Source organism: Xylocopa sonorina, chromosome 6 (assembly GCF_050948175.1).
Source record: "Xylocopa sonorina isolate GNS202 chromosome 6, iyXylSono1_principal, whole genome shotgun sequence".
In the NCBI taxonomy this organism is placed as follows: domain Eukaryota; kingdom Metazoa; phylum Arthropoda; class Insecta; order Hymenoptera; family Apidae; genus Xylocopa; species Xylocopa sonorina.
The window spans coordinates 1910787-1926691 of record NC_135198.1 but is presented as its reverse complement, the minus strand read 5'-3'; positions in this window follow the sequence as shown (position 1 = coordinate 1926691).

The window sequence follows — 15905 nt, the reverse complement described above, 5'->3', positions numbered from 1 at the left end:
GCATCTGTCACGTGAAATTCACATGTGTACGCGGTGCTTCGCTCGTTTCCTCGCTCCGGCCAGTTACACCGTATTCCGGCTTTCCTTTGCTCCACCGTGTTTTGGGATAAATCAGTCGCGGATACGTCATCCGCATTGACTGATCCTGGCACGACGCTGCACCCGGCGAAACGGACGTCTCTTATCGGCTGCCCCTGCGATTATCTTACGCAATTATTATACGATTACGTTCGCATGAAATTGACTATGGAAACCGTTGAGTAACCGGAGTGCGATGCTCGAAACGATTAGCTGCCCTTTTATTTAATAGAGGGAATACCAATATCACCGGCGAATGAATGGATTGCATAAAGTACTACTGATTGCGTAATAATTGGTAACACAAAGTTGCGGGTGGAAACGAGGCATTATGAATACGTACCAACTCGATTATAGTAGATTTCGAGAAAATACCGAAGCTTTGCCATTTTGCGATCTGTAGGTTAGGAAAATAATTCACGACTTGAATGTACAAACTGAAATACTGCTAGAAGATTGCAATGACGTACATAACATATTTGTGACTTTTTAGTTGTTAGCAATTTAACAGTTTTTGGAGGAACTCGTGCACTTGTAAATCTTAAGCATGTACCTGAACCTGGCCAGCTATGAAACGGAGTTTCAATTACTCGAAACTACCATAGCAATCGGTGTCCCGTGGAAGTATCGTGATATGTTTGATATTTTCACTGGGGTAATTCGCGCCGCGACGCAGCCAGAAAAGTAAATTAGATAGAATTATTGATCGGAGCCTATACACAGCTATGTACAGGTGGTGGCACGAAGAAGAGTCCACCGTTTATAATTTACCTCGCCTATCTACCCCAAATATCGATCCTGACAAAGGGTCACTGAACGAACCGTTGAAAAGAGAAACAACAACCACCCATAGCCGCCCCATCGTAGTCTGGCTAATAATCATCATCAGTGTCGTTTGCTAATTACGCCCGCTAACGCGATGAAACAACATCAAAGAAAGTATCGTGCGAAATTCGTGAAAAAAAAACCAAAAACCCTGACGCGACTCTGATTAACTTCAGCTTTTAATCGGATAACGCGTGCTCGAGTCGAGTTTAATTAAAGGCGGTATGCCCGCACGAATTTTCCAATTACTCGGTCGCTCGTTTACAATTAGACGCTGTTCGTTTAAGTGAATGGTATGTGTATGTACACCTCGTTATGATTGCCTGAGGATCTTTTACGCGGCGCTGTTGTCTTTTCGACGGAATGAATCAACGGAACGGTGTTACCCCGTTGCTTTCAGCGGATGGAGCTGACAAGCATGTCGGAAGACGCATCGATAATGTATGCCGTTATCGATTCCTGGTACACATCGGCAAGTTCATGAAGTGGATATCGATCCACGCCGGAGAAGCGACGTACTCCGTTTGCCGGCCCCCCTTTATAATTCATCGTCGCTTCGCTTCCTGGTCTTTGTGCCTCCCGGACAGGGTCGGAGCTTCCTTGTGTATTGAGCTCCGCGTCTTTGAGACGTAGTCTTAGCGCGGGAATGCTCGTGCTCGAATGTATCGATGATCGTTGCAGTTCTGAGTCAATTAATGGGATATAATCTATACTGGAGGATCCAGCTAAACTAAAACTAGTCAATTCTATATATCATTTTATCGCTCTTTCCTCAATTTATGAGATTGGATATTTGGTTCTTTACTAGAACCGCTGTTATTTTTCTAAGGTAACGGAAATGGACTTAAATTACTATTACAACATTGTTACAAGTCTTCTTGCTTGATCGTTTGTACCACCTGTAATTAATTAGACTTTTTATTAATACTTTCTACAAAAAATAACAATTAGTCGGGTGCAATAACCAACACTAGAAGCGCTGCTATTTTTATAAAATAACGAAAATGGACTTCTTATAATATTGTTACAAGTTTTCTTGCTCGATCGTTTGTATCACCTGTAATTAATTAGACTTTTTGTTAATACTTAATGCAAGAAATAACAATTAATTGAGTGAAATATCTTCTAATCTTTAAACTCTTTCAATGACACTTGAGAAAAACATTGTCTACTAAATTGATAGTTAAATCGATAATTTAAAGATTAAGAGTCTCCTTAAATTGGCTCATTACGAGTCAGCACCATTTCGTGCTCGTAAGAATCGTGCACATAAAATTGTTTGAAGAAGGCTATCTGCGAAATAGAATGAATAGTTAAATGTTAAAGGGATTACGTCAATTTGCGTGGAGGAAGTTTCGTTAATGCATGTCTACTGTGTGTGTGGTAGTGAAAGCCAGCTGATCGATTTTGAAGGGAACGCTATAGTTCGACCAGACTTGAACCAGTTTCCGTGGACTGACCCTAACAACATGTAGCTTCCGTTTCTGAAGAAGATAACGTTATTTAATATATCACGCGTTTCCGATGGAATTACATGAAAATCATTACCGCCATAATACAACAATTCTGAAACCTGTATGATCGTTACGATTGTATTCGAAAAATTTCATTTTACGTCATTCCAAGATGGCAGGTATAAAGGTAATTAGTGAAGAATAAAGGTGCATCAAATCAGAGATAACGAGAATCTCTGACGACTACAACTTATAACTTGATACTTCAATCATTAACAAAGTACGACAGAATTCTAAAACAGATATGTGCAAACGGTGTCAAGAATTACAAAGAATTGTTCAAATTATCAGACAAATCGGAAGGCATACAAAGTTCCTACAGAATGTTACTTGCAGCTTAATACACGGACCATTAACAATAATAGAACAAAAAACAATCGTGACTTTAATAATAGCGAAAAACCTGCAGGAAATAGAGGATCGTAATCACGAAAAAAACTCTGGCATGGATCGTTCGAAGACAAAGGCGAGGATCGTTGTCGGAGAAAGGCGATAAAATCACCGGGACAAAGTCGAAAAGAGGGAAGGCAGAAGTTTCTGTCCGCGTGGAGGAAACGTATTCCGGGACCGTAATATTCCGTCGAGTCTTCATCGGTGGGTAAAGGCCAGGTCAGAGAGACAAGGTACGGGGAGAGACGGTAGGAGGGTGAAACGAGGGAAAAATAATCTCCCAGCGGGATTTTCGACCCTCGCCGCGTTTCGTATCAGGGATAGGAAGAGACTGGTGATCGTTAGCGCGCGGAGGGGACTTTGAAAAACGTCTCTTCGGGAGAGAGGCAGCTGCCTTCGGTGAGCTCGAGCCCAGGCAGCCAGGCAACCAGGCGGCATTGAAAAGGGACGACAAAGGGACAGCCCTGACCCTCGGGGAGCGCAGCGGGAAAACGAGTCCTGCGTGCTTTCCTCTGCCTCCATGGAATACGTTCGTTGGGGCATGGCTTGAAAAATTCAGACAGCCGAATCTCTTCTCTTCGTACGAGTATAGTCCGTTGCATGAAGAACGCTTTCTTCCCTTTCTTCTCTTTCCGATCGGTTCGCACCGTTTCTTTTTAACCATTTGAGTACGGTTCTCAATTTCTGCGTCCAAAAATCTGAAACAGGCCGATGGCGGTTCTCAATTACTACGTCTCGAAGTCCCAAGCAGTACGACGCCGTTGTTTTTTATTTATCAATAGAGTATCTTGCATTATTGTTGCTATACCATTCTTACGAGTGTTTAGCGTGCAGCCAATTTGATAATTCTCATCGAGTAGTTGCCACTCTTAAGCATTGAACAGGATGAGCACGATCGCGCAGTTTACCACTCAAACTCAATTAATTAATTAGATCTCTTCAGTTTCACACGTTTCTTGATAATAACGCAAACTTTTGATTGTTTGTGGCGGTAACTGGAATTACTTTAACGTTAATTTTGGATGATTATGTTCGAACAATAAGCAGTGTACATTTTGAATTTCGTAGAAATATATTCAATTGTCCCCAAGTACACACAAGACAATCGGTGAGAGAATGTAGCGCGTTTCATGGACTCAAGAAACAGCCAGGAGATTAATAACCATGTAAAATGTTCAAATGATAGGAATACTTTCTGAAATCAGAGATTTTTTTCACCCGTGAAATAGGCTTAAAGTAAAACTTATTTACAAAATGGTGACTCAGCGTGGGTAAGTACAGCGGTTTTGAATTATTTCTGTAGAAATTAATATCTGGATCGTAATCAAAATTCTAACGTTTGTTCTACATAGAATATTACGAGGATTTAGAATCAATAGCTGAAAATTAAATTTTATCATTGCAACTGTTTTGAGTTCAACCATCACTACATATATAGTCAGTATATATTATGCACTATTCTAAAGACAATTTCACTATAATATATAGTAGAACATTTGATGAACCACAGATCTCTACAATAGTAGATGAAAAATTTACTCTTTAACTTTGAATCAGTGACGTGAAATCCATTGGAAACTCTGAAAGCGCCGCTTCTCTTGTATGTTTTAAACTATAAATAATAGATACATATTGCACGATTATTTTTGTTAGAATATTTATGTTATACCTATTTTAAAATCAAAATAAATAAACTGTTTATTAATATTCTCATTTTTAGTATTTCTTTATACTTTTTATGGAGACCAGCTTCCCCCCCCCCCCCCCCCCCCCAAAAAAAATAAAAAAAATTGAAACAATTTGCGCAAAAATACGACGCGACTTAACACATTCTCTAAATGCTTTTCTATTGAGTCTTCGAAATCTCGCGCGAAATGCATGACATTCTCTAAACGATGCAATGTATAATAATTAACAAGCCTTTGTACTATCGGCACGTACTATCGGTCAAAAATCTTAAGCGTATTGCACGTTCACGAGATAAATACGAAAGGCTAATACAAATGGAATACCCAAAGCGTAATTGCGTTTGTAAAGTCTGTCACACTGTATCGTCAGCACTTTGTCATCGGACCGGTATTGTATTATTCAACGAGTTATTACGCGACTCTTGAACGGCTCGCAGGTACCATCTGGAAAACAAAGGATCAAAGATCCGCATGTTAGATGCCAACTCATTATTTTACGAGCCATAGTTACTATCACTACCTTCTGTAAATACCGATTCATCTCAAACGGTCATACACTCTAAATGTTCTTGATCCTTGGCTACTCCGTTGAACCTTTGAAACTATCCCTTTTCAAGCTCGTTATAAATTCCTTAAAAGTGCCAACTACTCGATGAGAATTGCCAAATTGACTGCACGCTGGACACTCATAAGAATGATATAGCAACAATAACGCAAGATTTTCTACGATAAGTAGAAAAATAAGACAACGCCATCGCGCTGCATTTCCGAAAATTAGAGTGAGACATTAAGAATTGTTAAATGTCAAAATGTAAAATGTTTAAAGGGCCGCGCGAGAATACGTGGCGGACTGGCGGGTTGCTCGTCCCTGCTCTACAGAATCGAGAGTGAAACGATTAGAGCTCGATTCTATGGAAACGATACCAGCGAACGAGCGTGGAACAATATAAGCAGGGCACAGTCCAACCGGTTGCAATCGAAAGTCGAGCGAGGCACGTGTACGCGCGTCTCACCAATAGTGAAAGGGTTAGACAACGGAGAATTGTGTCCAAGGAAAGAGGAAGAAACCCTCTGATGGTATATACCGGTGAATCGAAAGTAGAAGGAAGAACAGCGGTAGGAGAGCGGTGTAGAGAGTAGCGGGTGCGCAGGAAGGTCGGAGGGTGTCCCACGAATCGTCCCCGCCATGGTAACGTCGTAGCACGTGCTTGCTACGTCACCAGCGTGTTTACAGAGAGATACCTATAGCCGTACTCGTGACCTTGTGTTTTGTATATATCATCCTCCCTCCTGACGGTCGCGGGGTTCCCCGCGAGCCCCGCGGACTCGGGAATACCCCCATCCGGTCTATCGTCTCTCCTCTCCCTTTCAACCTCCGCCGTGTGGCTGGTGCAGCACGAGAGAGCTCCTCAAACTCCCCATGAGGTAACCAGTTGTTCCGTCTGTGACGTAACGGGGTATCACACGACCTGTCGGTGCTTTGTCGCCTCCCGTCCCGCTCCTACGCGTTTTACCCGCTTTCGCTCCTGCTCTCGCGCGCCCACCCGCCCAGACACAGCTTTCTTTCTCCTTCTGTCTCTCGCTTTCCCGTTCTCCGTTCTCCTCTCTATCCGCCCGACCGTTCCGTGTCCTTCATCTCCGTCGATCCACTCGAGTTTCCCGCTCGTCCCTTTTCAGACCGCGCGTCAGTCGCCGTCTACACACACTTCGTCTCTCTTTCTCTTCGCCACGGCTCTGTCCACTGTTTGGAATTCCCTTTCCCGCGTTACCCTCGCCTCTTCCTCCGCCGCGGCGAATGCCAGCCTCGCAACTGTCTCTCTGCGCTCTCTTCGTCCATATGTACACGTACATGCATGCCGCCGCCTATCTTTCGCGTGTAAGTACGAACGCTTAACGTGCTTGTGTCCGTCGCTCGTGATGCAAGAGAGTGAAAGTGAGAGAGAATGCCGCTGGAGAGAGGGCAGGAGAGGATGGTTTAAATGGGTGAACGCATCGCCTCGAAGGTCGTGTCAGACCTTACTGGGTCATTGGAACAACCGCGATGACCCGACGTTCCTTTCCTACGGTTTCCTCTTAGTCTGATTTCACGCGCAACACCGATTAGACCGTGTTTCCGGCGCTGCGATTGGGGATCTCCGTTGATTTTATATCGTCCTCCGTGGGACATTGCTACCTTCGCAAACGATCACTGTCCGCTTTATTATTAAGAATTTATTATTTATTATAACTAAAAACTCAATTCACTATAGTGTTCCTAAAAAATTTTCGAACTTAGAGAGTGTTCCGCGATGAAAAAAGTTTCGGAAATACCGACCCACAGGATATTAATTTTAAAGATTAATTTTCGGCATTGCTACTTCAAAAATTCCATTAGCATCGCCAACACGCTACTAATGCTACTCATAGAAAAGCGCTTTTGTTTATCAATTGATGTTCCTCTGGGGTCGAAGCCCAAAATTTTTTACAATTTTAATTGTGGGAAATTCGCACAATTGAATAATAAAGAATCATATAGAAAATAACCAACTACGCTGGAGACATGATCTTCTCGCAATGTCTGATTATGAACTTAAGATATAAAACTATAAGTATGGTCATAACGTATCCTCATATACAAAGTAAAAATCAATCGAATAAAAATAATACTAGTAATCAACACATAAAATAAGAAAAAAATAGGTCAAATATAAAGTACAGGATATAAAGTATGAAGTATAGAGTATAAAACATAAAACTATACCTAGAAATATATGAAATTATGTTACATGAATGTGTTGAGCAAAGATTGTCAGCAATTTTTAAGCCATTGCTTAGGTATAAAAATATTTGTTGAAATTCTTTTGCTAGAAATATACACATGAAAGTAAAACAACGAAAGTATATGAATTTGCACAATACTACTTAAATAAGGTTTGTATTTTATTGATTAGTATTTTAATCACTTTTGGTCAGTATTTAAGTATGAAGGATCAGTATCATTTGAAACCCTCACCAGCAGCTAAACAGATGCCAATTGATCAGATACGCAATTACTATTCAATCTATAACAAGTTTATAATAAAATAGGTTTAATACTGTGTCTTTTTCGCTCATATTGTCTATTTATTGATTTAACTAACTAACTTAACTCAAACTGACCGTTTACTATTTTTATACCGACTATTTTGGTAATAAAATGCTGATCAAAAGTTGACTCAAATATTAACCATTGAATTTATTGCCTTTAAGTAAGGTTCCAATGTGTGAACACATTATTGGACTCGCAGAATTATAAGTCACTCCAAATGCGACACAACGATGCAAACAAAACAAACTCGACTGTACTAAACGTGTTAGGAATACTTTTATGTTTCTACAGAATATAATTTCGAATATAATACATTCTTATCGTTCATTTTACCGTATTTCTACTAAAATCAGCCTGCATTTTATGGACCGAGGGTATAACTTCGTCCTCTGAGACGCAAGCTGATTTTTACCTTTATTACAAATATCGATAATAACGTTGTTTTGAACAAGTAGAAAGAGAGCAAATAGAGCATTTGGCCCTCGATCGTAGACCCCTAAAAATTTGCTAATTTTCTTATCGTCCCTCTCTATAAAAGAATTTAAAAAAAGAAAAAAATGTATTATTTTATTTTGATAAGATCAAATACTAACACAAATCAATGAGAAGTATATGCTTGATGACGCCTTGCAAGATTAACAATGTTCGGTATAAAATTTGTTAACATTCAATACACTTCCCTGCTTTGTTAAAATAAAATTAACACAAATAAAGCCAGATTGAACCGTATATGAGTTTGGGAATGCAATTAAAAAAGGATAAACTTTGTTTGCTACATTGCAATTGCAAATGGCATTCCAAGCGAGAATCGTGAATATATTGCGTTGCTGTCAACAAATTTACAATTGAATAGCATTGGTATTCGTCAATCAAAGTATCATTATTCAGATAAGTAGTTTGATCCTTCTCTTTCTGATCCAAGTATTTTAGGTAAATCCCAACTTGACAAATCACAGTGCGTCTTATAGGCCAGTAAATAGTAAATTTTGTTAGAATTTATTAGAAAACACTTCGACGAATTTCGTTTAAAACGCAACAATATTTTTGACATTATGCAGCAGTACGTTCTAACGGAAACGAAAGAGTAAACGCAATTACACAACTTTCGAATCGCTTCGCGCTATTTTTCGTCCGGATCCGCCATGTTTCGCTTCGAGTGCGCTGTTTCTGGCAACGAACCACGTGACAAGGTTACTTCATAAAAAGCAAACTTTAATTTTAGAAGCGTCGAAGAAGCAACGCTCGGAGGTGGCTGCCACGACGAAAATAATAACGCGCGCCAGGCGAAAATAAGAACTTCCTCGCCGCGTACTTAGCTTTCTGTTCTATTCCTATTTCCCGCTCTTCGTGGTCACGATTCTATTTATTGAAACCGCGATACGGTAGAATAGTTAAGCGGCGATCGTTTGCGTAAATATAAATAAAGATCCGTCCGCGGTAGCTACGGATCTCAAGTCTGGTCAGAAGCAGCGGAAGCAGTTGAGGAATGAACGAACGCTGGGAGAAAGTCGAACGGATTCGAGAGTATTTCACTTTCACTTTGCCCGTCCGCCTTAGATTCGCGCTCCTTGTGCATCGGGTGTTTACGTGTAATCGTTTTGCGCTTGAACGTAGCAACGCGTTCATCATAATCGTAGTTTTCTGATCAGCGTGAGATTCGTGTATTGATTTATTTAAATCGGATGGCATCCGTTCGCGTACAAATGGAATATAATTTACGTATAAAAACTGTACAGGAATAGAATCGATCGATAGAATATGATGCCATCAATTTTCCAATATCCACAAAGTAGAATCTTGATAGATTACTGACATTTACTGTTATAAATTGCTTCGAAATAAATGATTCTCTTTCATGTGGAAGCAATCCAGTCGCTTAACCGAAATAGTCAATAACTCGGACTATGTGTGTCATGATTTGTTCAGATAATTCAAGTGTTACTGTACGTATAAGGAGTTATTGGTGCAATCGGTGATGTGACAGAAAAAGTATTTAACATTTTATTATGGCTTGTATTTTATTGGTCAGTATTACACTTAGAAATTGAACATTATATATGTTTTTTTTATTATTTATTAAGTATCGGAAATGAGAAACTAGCGAACCTAATCTAACCTAATCATTATTAGCCATTTGATTTAATCGATTATATAAAAAATTAAGTTATACATATATATTATATATAATATTAATAATATAAAATAATTTATACATATATAAAGCTCTGTGTGTGTGTGTGTGTGTGTGTGTGTGTGTGTGTGTGTGTGTGTGTGTGTGTGTGTGTGTGTGTGTGTGTGTGTGTGTAACTTTATTTTATTATATATATGTATAACTTTATTAAGAAATGGGCTATATAAAGCAGAAGAAACATAGTATTAAACCTATTCCATGAAAAAATTACATTTAAAAATATATACATATATATTTGTTTTATAAGTATAAAAAGATTTTTAAATGTAATTTTTTCATGAAATAGGTTTTTTACTATGTTTTTTCTGCTTTATATGGCCCATTTATTAATTTTATACTAATCATAATGATACTATAAGCAGTAATTAATTCCATACTGACCGTTTTTTATTTATGCTGACCATTCTGTATTCATAACTCGACCAGGATATCATTTAGTATTTTTATGCTGATTTTTGTTAACAAAATACTGACCGAAAATAGAGTTAAATATTGACAAAACTTCTATTTAATCAGGTTGAAACTTATCTAGAGGTTTTGTTATTGAGATTCTCATATTATGTCTTTTATGATCCAATAATATATGAAGCCAATAATTACCGTAATGAATTTGAAGCTTGGATCAACGATTATTTAGTACCTCGTGTCTACGTCAATATTCAGAAGCTCGAGTATCATTACCACCCTCGTCAAATCACGATCGTGATCGACATCGGGAATAACATTATAGAGGTTAATTACGTTCTTTGAAATTTGCTTAATTAAAATACTTAGCTGACTAAAGAAAGTTATAGTTACATCGATCATATATTCACTAATTGCTACTCTAGACGTACAACTACGCTCTCATAAACGAGTGTACAACAAAATACTCACATAAGAATCTAATTTTAATTTAACAGTGTTATTCGAGATTAAGGATCAATGTTAGAGATTTAAGTACATGAAAAACAAAATAAAAGTTTAAAAGTTAACCATTGCAGAAAGAACCAAAAATTATTACTTAAATCGATCAATTTTTCACTCGATCAGACGTGGTTCAAACTCTTTCCCTCTTTTAAACGATCATGTAAAGTTGATTTGGGAACTTTAATTGCACAGGCGAAACTTCGAATTGTTCCTCTATGATTATATGAAACTTTTTGATAACTTGTCAACTTTGAAAATAATCCATTTTCTTGCATCCAAATTTACTTTTCTTTTCCGATAGAATTTTAATTACTAATTTCTCCGCGTTAAGTTGTTCTTTTGCGGTTTTCCAAATTCTTGAAACTGATTTTCTGAGCATGATTTTCTCCAGAACCCAGCTTATTTTAGCTGACAAAACTATTATGCTCGAATAAAGTATTTACAATTCTCTTTTCTTTCCAATAGTTGCAAAATTTAAGGGTGTTTCTACATTAAAGAATGTTGTACACAAAAATTGTGTAGGACGAAAAAATGCATTATTGTTTATCGTGACAAGCCACTCCTAAGGCATTATATTAGTTTGGAAAATGGTACAAGTCATTTGAATCTTTATCCCTTTGTCGCCATCCGACATTTTGTCATTATGTATTTACATTAGTATTACATTCTGTATTACATCATACTCGTAACCACAATGATATATTCGGGGTTGTTTTAAACGATACTAAAGAATGTATGTGTTTCTGGAGCCGGAAGTATAATTCCGGCACCTAAGCGTTGGTAATAGAAAATATATTAAAGCCTTATATTTCACGTAGTACAGCATTAATTTATCCTTCATTATTATTCTTATTCTTGAGTGTCTTATATATCTCTTTCTTTTAAGAAGTAAGTTTTATTCACTTTAAACGAATTTTGAAAAGTAAAAATTCATATACACGTATTATATAGATTTTCACTGTTTCAAGGCGAGTAAAAAAACCGGCAAGTTCAGGTGGAATATGGTCCCAGAAAAATGTTTTCATCTTGATCGAATATGAAAAATAATTCCGTGTTGATTGGTAGTCTCCTCAAATGTAAATACGAGTGCAAAGGGTTTAAAAATCACATTTACTTACAAGTTACGCATAAAATTTCGCAATCCTAAAAAGTTCTTACTTTTCAAGCGTAAATATTCTCTCAGCTATTTTATTTTTTTATGGCACGAAAGTATTTTTTATCTTTTCACTGACAGTAAACATTTCAGTATTAAATAGCATAATAATTAAAAAGAGTTAAGGTAAATATAATAATAAATAATCGGCTTAAAAATTTGAATACATCATAATGAAAATGACTGTTGTAGCATTGATATTCGTGAACGTGTTAAATATCTCGAATCGAAAAAAGATACGAGAGTGGTTTACACTCTCATAATCAGGTGCACATATTCATTTGATTCTACAATAACCTTGGAGAGTCCTATGAAGGGTAATCGCGTTTAAATACATTGATAGAACCAGCTACGTATATATATTTTGCGTAAGTCGTTATTGAGTTGTTAAATTTCAAAGTTGATGTATCGCTAGGATTAGTGTTACTCGATATACGACGCTGACAGATTACTTTATCTTTAATAATTCAACGACGAATTATACAAATAACATTTTGAGAACGGTTCGATGACAATTACAAAAATATGTAATTAAATATTGTTGCGAGCACCGATTACGAAGAAACACTTACGAGAAGCTATCAAACTGTTACGGATGGTAGTTAGAACTGTCAGGAAGCAAATCTTTAGCAATGGCGCGAAGAAATGAAGTTAGTATAAAACATATAAAAAAAGTGTTATTTATACAAAAATATGGACCTGTTGTTTGCACATATCGCATAATAACAACATTGGCATTGGCGTCACGGGCAATCCGTTAAGAATAACGATATCGTAATTCTAATGAAGATTCATCGAACCCTTCCAACTATCTTAATAGCTACTTTGGAACGGAAGTGCAAGTTAGGTATTTACAACTGTTCGGACGCTGAAGTAATAGCCATGTTTCTTTTCTAATCAGCCAGACAATTATCTCGTAAATTCGACTCGTTCCAATTGAGCTATTGACTTCCAATCTGCCTGTGATCATCGACCGTTACCATCGAAGCAAGAAACTTAATTGCTTCCTTTTAGGTTCGATTCATTTCGAAACGATTACTCACTTGTTTGTATACCACTCGTTGCACGAACAGCGGTTAACGAACGTGCGATTACATCGGTTTATCTTTGCGCTGTGTTGTCATTAATTTCAGATCTGTACTATAAATACTTTCGAATTCTGCGCTGTTTAACGAGAAAACACAGCTGAAGCAAATGCATTTAGAATATATCCTCTTTACAAACAATTTCTCATCCTTAATGAACCTTTGGTTCTTTCTGTAACCAGTAATGAATCACGGATGAATGTTTTACTACTTAATAAAACTTGATGATTCCTTTCAATAGTAGAAAGGAAATATTCATTTTTGTTCGACACTTTTCATAGATAATATAAGTTTCTGATGTTTATTTTGAAATTCATCCCTTTCCAAATCAAATTCACTCTTTTGCGAATCAATTGCTTCTACTTAAACATTTTATTTCGTTTTTTATTCCACAAAGCTCAGGAAGTGTGTGAGCTTGTGAATGAGACAAGGCACGTTCTACTTCCTTTACTATCATATTCACCGATGCCGAACCCCATTGACATTGAACAAGTACAATATGTTCCGAAATAAACTTTTCTGTGAGAGACATGCTAGCTGATACTTGAAATCGTAGGCTAAGTTATCTAACTAAATTAAACGAGCTAACTTTGCATTTTTGTATTTTAATCAATTTGTTAATTAGTTTTAAACAAATATCTGTACTTCTTCGGGTGAAATGTTTTGTTTCTTACTTAAGATATTTAAGTTGCAGTGAATTTGATTTGCAAAAAGATAAATTTAAAGTGGCAATATTGTATACAATCTTAATTCATTCCTGGTGTTTGGACTTTTGTCGAATAGGACGTATACTCATGTAAAAAAATCTACTATTGATATTACACCTAAATGAGCTTGTAAAATAATTTAAACTATGTGAATGTATTTTTTTTTATTCTACTAAACAACAAGATTTATAAGTTATGTTTTGTGTTACCCTTCTACTATTCTTTTCTTATAATGAAATATTAATAATAAAATTATGTTATTTTTCCCTCCGTTTTATATAATTCTTAAATAAAGAATAATATTAATCGCTAAATATTATGTTGCATATTTTTATTAATTTTCATGGTTTATAGCTTTGCTATATTTAAGGTAGATTTTATTACATATTAGAGTAATAATCTGTTTATTCCTATACTTTATCAAAACATGACTAGAAACCGGTTCTTCACTTTGTGAAGTACCGAAAAGTGGGTTTTTGTAATCCCTAGTTCAAACAGAACGTATTCCAAAGTAGACGTATACCCAGGTACAACTATACCAGACTTATCTGAATTTGTTAAGATTGCAGTTAAGAGTACGAGTGTACAAAAGTACACGTTTGCGTGAAATTTCTCAGGAAAAAAGCAACCGATCAGCTTGATAAACTGTCATGCACGTGAAAATAAACGAAAGCTGAGCGCAAAGGGGGAATCGATCACATCCATTTTCCAGCTGGATTGCGGAGACGGAAAAAAACATCCACTTTTCCCCTTTTTCTCTCACTATAAAAAAAAGAAAAATAACCCCTGCTCGTGTTTTCTCCTGCGTTACTATGTTTACACCGCTATAAAGGTATGATAAAATGTAAAAAATAACCACTTTTCACACATTGTCGCTTGCAGCGTGAATGTATTATAAATGTCGCGCGGGCGTTGTTGAATCTTTCCATTCGTTTTTCCTTTCATTAATTTTTCAAACGATCCTCGAGGAAAAAATTCCATCCTCGGACAAAGAACTTAAGAGGTACCCTCTTTTTTTAGAATTTGACACTTATCCTGATTGGAGTTCAATCAAGAATTTTGAAGAATTATTTGATATTTATTCGCACGACTAAAGAGAACAATTCGAGCTCAGGTATTAGATACCAGATCGCCTTTTATTCGAAACAAGTTTTCAAATAACGTTTCTATAAAACTGAAATTCATTTTTTCGGTCGACTTATGCCTGCTTAAGAATTAGAAAAGTTATTTCATTATGAAAATGGCTCAAGTCCATTTAGGACCATCAGAAACATACTATTTTCAAACAATGTTAATGCTATTAATTGGATTGATGAATTAGAAACACTCTTAGAGATACAAAAACATTATACTATTATTTTATTAGTTATGGACTTAGGCTAACTGCATTTTTCAAAATAAACGGCTCACATATATATTTAAGTGCAAATAGTGTAGCAATAGTAATGTATTTATTGCAGCAGAATTAAATATCCCTTCAAATGAAGGTATTCCTGCGTATACACAGTATATTGTAAATCATAAAAATAATATAAACTTTAATTGCCTCTTCAGAATGTCCACGGTGTAACTGAACAAATATATCTTCTCTATCTAAGATCGTCATAAAAATAATCAAAATTAAATAAAAAAACAAAAACTGATCTACGTTTAGTAACTTTTACAAACGCAATTGCTGCTAGTTAAATAAAAAATTCTTTTAAATAAGCTTTGTGGTCGTGAAACGGTTAAATTGATAGGTTTCGAAGGTAATTATAATTAATTGCGACACATTTTCGTTTAGGATTAACTGCGACGCGGAATATCAGTTCGGTGCGCAACTGGTAACGCGTAAGTGGTCTCACCGTGTATTAACGAAACACCATCTTGAGATCGTGGTACGAGAGGTTGCTCTCGTTTCCCTAGGTATTCTCCAGGGCTGATTGAAATCGTAACTTGCTGGAAAAATGTGATTTAATCTGTCACGGCCCTTTTGGAGAAATCCAATCCAAAAGTGCCATGAAGACACGGATTGAGTGCTTCTCAATTTTTATATCTCAAAGTACCAAGCAGGACGATGCCGCTATTTTTCTACTTATTAATAGTCTTCTTATGAGTGTCCTAAGGAGTTACTGAAAGAGCGTTGTTAAAAAATACCGAGTAGCTCAATGATACTTATTTTAACTGAATACGAAGAGAGCCATGCACGATAACGATTGTCATATTTTCGTTTGTTCGGTTAGATTTCATTTGGAGAATTATTTTTCAAGCCGACTGAGTGGATGAAGGAAAAGAAATCACAACCTTTACAACGTGTCA